Source organism: Sapajus apella, unplaced genomic scaffold (assembly GCF_009761245.1).
Source record: "Sapajus apella isolate SASKATOON/1434 unplaced genomic scaffold, GSC_monkey_1.0 scaffold418, whole genome shotgun sequence".
NCBI classification, from domain to species: domain Eukaryota; kingdom Metazoa; phylum Chordata; class Mammalia; order Primates; family Cebidae; genus Sapajus; species Sapajus apella.
Window position 1 is genome coordinate 52,295 of NW_022437354.1, and position 8,408 is coordinate 60,702.

Sequence of the window (8,408 nt, forward strand, 5' to 3'; positions counted from 1 at the left end):
ACCAAAGTAAATAAATTGGAAAGACAAACCACACAGTGGGAGAAAATATTTGCAAATCCTATACCTGAAAAGAGCCTAATATCCAGAATATATAAAGAACTCTTACCAATCAACAATAAAAAGACAAGCCAATTAAAAAGTGGCAAAGGACTTGAGTAGATCTATCTCCAAAGACAACATACAAATGGATAATAAGCGCATGAAAAGATGCTAGCATCATTGAAGCCCATTTATGCCTAGCAGTCCACTACTGGAATGCTAAGCCTGTGGGAGTTATTTATATCCTACTGCTCAAGGTCATCGCCAAGGTCTGATTTGTCACACGTCTTCAATTCAAAAAATTGCAACCTCTAGCATAAATGGGTTGTCAGGAAATGCAAATGAAAATCAAAATCACAATGAGACACCACTTCACATCCACTAGAATGGCTGTAATCAAAAAGAAGAGCAATAGTAAGTGCTGGCAAGAACATAGAGAAATTGGGACCCTCATGCATGCTGGTGGGAGTGTAAAATAGTGTCAGTGCTGTGGAAAAGAATTTGCAGTTCCTGAACAGTTTCCAGATCTATGTTAAACATAGAGTTATCGGCCCGGCGCGGTGGCTCATGCCTGTAATCCCAGCACTTTAGGAGGCTGAGGCGGGCAGATCATGAGGTCAAGAGATCGAGACCATCCTGGCCAACATGGTAAAACCCCATCTCTACTAAAAATACAAAAAAAATTAGCTGGGTGTGGTGGCGCACGCCTGTAGTCCCAGCTACTCGGAAGGCTGAGGCAAGAGAATTACTTGAACCTGGGAGGCGGAGGTTGCAGTGAGCCGAGGCTGTGCCACTGCACTCCAGCCTGGCGCCTGGTGATGGAGTGAGACTCTGTCTCAAAACAAAAAACAAAAAACATAGAGTTATCATATGAACCAACGAATTCATTCCTAAGGGTATGTACCCAAGAGAATTGAAAACATATGTCCATACAAAATGTGTACAAGCATATTCACAGCATTACAGGCCTACCTTGGAGATACTGCAGGTTCCATTCGCAAACACCATAATAAAGCAAATGTTTTGTTTTCAAATAATGTGAGTCACACAGATTTTTTGGGTTTCCAGTGAATATAAAAGTTATATGTACACTACAGTGTAGTCTATTGAGTGTGGAGTACCATTACATGTAAGAAGAACAATGTACATACCTTAATTTAAAATTTTTGCTAAGAAATGCTAGCAAGGTGACTACAGGCTGTTAGAAAAATGGTACCTGTCGACTTGCTCGATACAAGGTTGCTATAAACCTTCTATTTAAAAAACTCAGTATCTGCAAAGTGCAGTAAATCAAAGCACAACAATATAAGATATGCCTGCATTACCTAATAACCAAGAGATGGAAACGGCCTAAATGTTCATCAACTGAAAAACAGACAAACAAAAGGTGTTATATTCGTAGTATATTCATACAATAGAATACTGTTCACCCATAAAAAGTAACGAAGTTTTAATACATGCTACACATGGGGGAACCTTGAAAACATTAGGGTAAATGAAGGAAGTGAGTAACAAAAGGCCACATATCGTATCATTCCATTGAAATGAAATGTTCAGAATGAGCAAATTTACAGAAACAAAGGAGAGTAATGGTTGCCGGGGACTAGGGAATTGAGGGGTTTATCCCGGGGAAAGTGCGAAGTGTCTTCTAGGTTTTTAAGTATAGCCGTGCAAATCCGAGGGTACCTCTGGATTACTTGAGGATGGAATGGACAGCATAGGTGTCCTGTCATCACATTCTGCTCCCTGGAACCAGGGAACAGGAACGCAGAAGGGGAAGTGCGTTAAAGAGTGAAACAGAATTCCAGGGGGAGGGAGAGAGAGCATTTCCTTCTGAGGTCAGAGTTTGGGATGTGGTCAGATCTGGGCGGCAGAATCTGTGGGCACTGACTCTCAAGAAATCCACTGAAATCTCTAGGCAGAAGGGCTGGGCCTTCCTTACTTGAATAGAGGTAGCTTCGGTAAGAAGGCAGAGAGGTTGGTGGCTGTCAGTGTGGAGGCTCCCACCCACAGCTCCTGTTTGAGGAAGTAGCTTTGAAACTGGCTTCTCCAGAGCTGTTGGGTTTCACAACAGCACACGGCCTCCTTTTCCATTTCTCTCTTCTTTCACTTTTATCCTGAGTATACACAGGAGATTTCATTTAAAGAAAACATCCAGGTTTCTAAAATATCTGAAAGTCGTGGAGGTGATCCAGGAAGTACACAGAAATGTTCTAAATGGTGCCCTCCAGTGAAGAGATACTAACCGTTAATGAAGAGAATTCTCTAGAGAGCAAAAACAATTCTCGGAAGAAGCTGCTTGCACTTTCAAGTTAGAGTTTGTGGAAAGCTACCTGTGATCAAGAGCAGCAGGCTGAGAAGGCAAAGGGAACTGGACCCGTATTTACCTCCTCTAGCCACCCTCTACCCCAGTTTACCTCCAGAGAACTATGATGGCTCTGAGGAACCCGGCTTCATAGACACCTCCTGACAGGAGCTGTGGGTGGGAGCCCCCACATCGACTGCCAGCCTCTCTGCCGTCTTACCGGGGCTACCTCTGTGCATGGGGCAGGAAGTCCCATCCCTGTTGACTAGAGTTTGTGGTAGATTGCTGCGGGATCAGAGCCCAAGACTTTATAATTGGATGATGGATACCTCTGATGCCTTGCACTTTGGGTTTTGTTTTCCCAAAGCTCTTCTTCATATTTGACTTTCTTTTATTGTATTTTCCAAAGTAGGTTTGCTCATGATAAAAAAAATTTGGATATTTTCTACAACAGAAGATGCTACCATAGTCTCTCATCAGTCAAATATATGTGAACACTTTGATCCTTTCAACCTTTTTTCCTATATGCAGGCTTAAAATGTTTTTATATAGTTATGATTAAACTATAAGTTAATCGTTTCTTTCACTTAACAAAATAACATACATTTCCCTTGTTATTACAAATAGCATGTTAATGCTTAAGTAACATTAATGTAACTAATGTCGAGTAAATAGTTCATAACCAATCCTCAGTTACTGGACATCCATCTGTCTAAGAGGTTTCTGTTACTAGAAATAATTCTTCAGGTTGGGCACAGTGGCTGATACCAGTAATCCCAGCATTATGGAAGGTTGAGGCCGGGGGACCCTTGAGCCCAGGAGTTTGAGACCAGCCAGAGCAACATGGCAAAACAAAAAACCAAAAACATACAAAAATTAGTTCACCAAAAATACAAAAATTAGTCGGGCATGGTGACACACACCTGTAGTCCCAGCTACTTGGAAAGCTGAGGTAGGAGGATCACTTGAGCCCAGGAGTTTGAGACCAGCCTGGGTAACATGGCAAAACCCTGTCTCTACAAAAAAAAAAAATAATAATACAAAAAACTAGCTGGGCATGGTCATGTGTGCCTCTAGTCCCAGCTACTCAGGAGGCTGAGGTGGGAGGATTGACTGAGCCTGGGAGGTTGAGGCTGCAGTGAGCCATGATTGTGCCATTGCACTCCAGCCTGGGTGACAGAGCAAGACCCTATCTCAAAAATAGGAGGGAAATAATTCTTCAGAGGCTGTCTTCGGAAGCACTGCATCCACATGGCCTTAAACAGTGCCTGGCACATAGTAGGAACTCATATGTAATCACTGGATTAATATTTCTACCTGCAGCTGTTTCCGTATTTTTTAATTTTATTTTTGAAATGAAGTCTGGCTCCGTCACCTAGGAGTGCAGTGGTACAGTCTTGGTTCATTGAAACCTCTGCCTCCTGGGCTCAAGCCATCCTCCCACCTCAGCCTCCTGAGTTGTTGTGACCATAGGTATGCACCACCGTGCCTGGCTAATATTTTTATTTTTTGTAGAGACGAGGTTTTGCCATGTTGCCCAGGTTGGTCTCAAACTCATCAGCTCAAGGAATCCATCCACCTCTGCCTCCCAAAGTGTTGAGATTACAGGATAAGACACCACACGTGGCCTGTTTCCATAGTTCTGAAGGCGGAATTACTGAGTTAAAGAAATGGAATCATCTTTAGGCTGGGCATGGTGGCTCACGCCTATAATCCTGGCATTTTAGGAGACTGAGGTCGGTGGATCACCTGAGGTCAGGAGTTCGAGACCAGACTAGCCAACATGGTGAAACCCCATCTCTACTAAAAATACAAAAAATTAGCCAGGCAGGGTGACAGGTGTCTGTAATCCCAGCTACTCGGTAGGCTGAGGCAGGATAATCGCGTGAACCTGGACGATGGAAGTTGTGGTGAGCCGAGATCACGCCATTGCACTCCAGCCTGGGCAACAAGAGTGAAACTCTGTCTAAAAAAAAAAGAAGAAGAAATTAATTCATTTTTAATATAATAAAATATATTTATTTAAACATCTTTTAAATAAGAATAGAAACCCATAGTGGAATATTGGAGTGTCTCCCAATCCCCTAAAGCAAGAATGCATCTTGGTCTTGGAAAAAGGCTGGAACAGAGAACATGCATGACATCAGCATTCAGTTCTGCATCCTTTATGTCTGCCCTCTTCACATACATATTTTCTTTTTGTTTGTCTGTAGCAAGGCCTTCCCTGTGTTCCTTGTCCATGTGGCAAGAAAAAACATGATCATAGCCTGAGGCCCGATCCATGTAATATAAGAGAAAGAATGGCTGAATCGGGAGACCACTCAGCAGATGTCTGCTACATACATAGGTCTTCTAACCCATTTCCCTCAGCGAGCTGCACTTTTTTTTTTTTCTAAACAGGAAATGGGTAAGATACGTAAATAGAAACATCCTTTTAAAAAAAAAACAAACATCCATTCAAGAAGTCTCTCATCTTTTGGAAGTTTGTAATATTTATATGCTTAAGTCTATGTGGTTTTTGTTTTTTTTTTTTTTTTTTTTGAGACAGAGTTTCACTCTTGTTACCCAGGCTGGAGTGCAATGGTGCGATCTCGGCTCACCGCAACCTCCGCCTCCTGGGTTCAGGCAATTCTCCTGCCTCAGCTGGGATTACAGGCACACACCACCTTGCCCAGCTAATTTTTTGTATTTTTAGTAGAGACGGGGTTTCACCATGTTGACCAGGATGGTCTCGATCTCTTGACCTCGTGATCCACCCGCCTCGGCCTCCCAAAGTGCTGGGATTACAGGCGTGAGCCACTGCGCCCGGCCAAGTCTATGTGTTTTTTATAACTTCTCTAATAGACTGGACTCCCCAGTATAAGATTATAGAAATATTATTCTTTATTTTCTTATAGTACAGCTGTCCCTTGGTGTACATGGGGATTGTCCCAGGACCCTCTTCAGATATCAAAATCCATGGGTGTTCAAGTTCCTTATATAAAATTGAACAGTATTTGCATATGACCTACACCTACCCTCTGGTATATGTTAAATCATCTCTAGATTACTTATAATATGTAATACAATGTAAATGCTCTTTACATAATTGTTATGTATTGTATTATTTAGGGGATAGTGACACAAAAAAAAGTTTGTACATGTTTGGTGCAGATGCACCCATATATATATATTTTTAAACTTTCCAATCTGATGTTAGTTGAATCCACAGATGCAGAACTCACAGATATGGAGGGCCAACTGTTCTTTCATGACTTTATTTTCTACTTTTAAACCTTTACTCAATCTGAAGTTTTATTTTTTGACATGATATAAGGTAAGAATATAACTTTATAATTCCAGAAGACTTTCATCACACCCAAAAGACGTTCTACCCATTAGCAGTTACTCCTCATTCCCCTTTCCCCAGTCTCTGGCAACCACTAATCTACTTTCTGTCTAATGGGTTTATCTGTTCTGACCATTTTAATGGAATAGTGCAGTATGTGGTCTTTCGTGTCTGTGTTTTCAAGGTTCATCTATGTTGTATTGTATTATGTATCAATATCAGGAGAAGTAAAGAGGAAGGCCTCCTTTTTTAAAAAAAAAGTGACAGAGTCTCACTATGTTGCCCAGTGCTCAAGTGATCCTCCCTCCTCAGCCTCCTAAGTAGCTGAGACTACAGTGCTTGCCACCTTTCCCAGTTTCGTTCCTTTTTATGACTGAATATTCTATTGTATGGTTATTCCACATCTTATTCATCCATTCATCAACTGAAACACAGTTGGGCTGTTTTTGCTTTTTGGCTCTAATGAAATAATGCTGCTGTGAATGTTTGCGTACAAGTTTTTGTATGGACATGTGTTTCATGTAGCTGTTTGTTGTTCCTTATGTTTTAATAAGTATACCTTTATATCCTGTTTTAATATTTAGCAGACCCTGTCATCATTATGCCCATTAATTTACTTTATAAGTCTTTTTTTTGGAAGTGGAGTTTTGCTCTGTCGCCCAGGCTGGAGTGCAGTGGTGTTATCCTGGCTCACTGCATCCTCTGCCTCCTGAGTTCAAGCGATTCTCATGCCTCAGCCACTGGAATAGCTGGGATTACAGGCACATGCCACCAGGCCCAACTAGTTTTTGTATTTTTAGTAGAGACAGGGTTTCACTATGTTGACCAGGCTGGTCTTGAACTCCTGACCTCAAGTGATCCACCTGCCTTGGCCCCCCAAAGTGCTAGGATTACAAAGGTGTCAGCCACCACGCCTGGCTATAAGTGTTTATAAGTCTTTTCTTTCTCACTTAAAAAAATTATGATATAGAATAGTTTACATATTTTGGAGATACACGTGCTATTTTGATACATGTATACAGTGTGTCATGATCAAATCAGAGCAATTGGGATATCTATAATTTCAAACATTTATCTATTCTTTGTGTTGTGATCTCACTAGATTTTTATACCAGTTATACTTTGGAGTAATTTGATTAAATTCGCTCAAAAAATATATTTGGGACTATTTTTGCATGTGTCAAACCTGTCAGCATCTTGAGACTACCTTGTACCTTTCAGTACTCCGTCTTCCACTCAGCAACCAAGCAGGTCCCACTTGTTCAAGTTCTTGAAGATATAAACAATTAATAATTAATAAAAGCTCTTTATTTTTTCTATATAGATCTATGCAAGGTTAGTTAAAGTTACTCCTTGAAACTGCGTTGTGTATTTTTCACTACTTTTGTGAATGGAGTGCTTTTTCCATTATATTTTAAAATACTGTTTCTGGTATACAGTGAAAGTATCAATTTAATTCATATTCACAATTTTATGCTTATTCTTTGCAGATTGCTTAATTAAAGGAATTATTTGTTTGATATTTTGATAGTGCTGCTTCTCTTTGAACAGATTTAAAAATTAGTTATTTCTTTCTTTTCCCTCCTCAATGATAGCTTTCTGTTTGACTGTTTCTCGTTTGTTCTGAATTCCAGGCCAGTTTGAAGGTCTCATGGTTACATAAGCTAGTATTTTTGAGGTTTCTTTTGTCTTGAGTTTTAAAAGTAGTTATCTTCATACTTTGTTGCTTTGATTGGCAGGTGGGTGGATTGCACTCTGGGAGAAGGGAGTCTAAACGTTCCTCTGGCTGCCATCATAAATTAGCACACATTTGGTGACTTCAACAGTAGAAATCATTTCTCTCAGTTTTGAAGGCGGGAACTCCAAAATCTGGCAGGGTTGCATGCCCTGTGGGAGACCCGGGGGAGAATGTGTTCCTTGTCTCTCCCAGCTTTTGGTGATGCCCTGGCCTTCCTGGGTGTGTGGCCTCATCTCTCTAATCTTTGCCGCCATCTTCACGTCACCTTCCCCTCTTTTGTCTTTGACAAATCTTCCTCTGCCTCCCTCTTATAAGGACACTTCTCATTGGACATAGGGCCCATCTGGATAATCAAGGATGATCTCCTCAGCGCCAAATCCTTAGCATACATCTATAGTGACCCTTTTTTCCAATAAGGTCACCTTCCTAGGTTCTGGGATTAGGACATGTCTCATTGGAAACTACACCATGCAACTTATTACAGAAACCATCCTGCAGCTACCAGTGCACGGACTCTAATGTCGCATCTCGTTTTGGTACTGCTATATGTTTTTTGGTATTTTATATGATGTATAAAATATTACATTTTACACATAGATTTAGAGTTTGGTGAAAGGTATGTTTTCCAAGTAATTTTCTTTGGAAATAACATAACAGGAGACTGGCCTTGTCATTTTTGCATGTTCTATAAACTAAGTGAAAACACCGACATATGAGTCCCAGTTTTCTCATGCAGAATTCATGGAAACCTAGTGGTGGTGTGGTGAAAGTATAGCAACTATCTACTTTAACTGCAGGTGCGTCATTGCTCTTGGATATATTCTCTCTTGGAAAATAACATCCATCATTTTATTACCAACTAATGCAGAATAGCATTGTGTAAGTCATTCTCAGCAAAGGATATGTGGGGTTTTGATACACGGAAATTGCCTTCAGGATCCTGAAAACAAGCACATTTAGTAACCTTGCAAAATTGCATTTTATAGTGCTTTGAAATT

At 40.7% G+C, this 8,408-nt stretch overlaps 1 pseudogene; it reads right to left on the minus strand.

Moving 5' to 3' along the window:
* Window positions 1-349: 349 nt before the first annotated feature.
* On the minus strand, window positions 350-7,801 carry LOC116545874 (annotated as a pseudogene).
* Window positions 7,802-8,408: the final 607 nt, after the last annotated feature.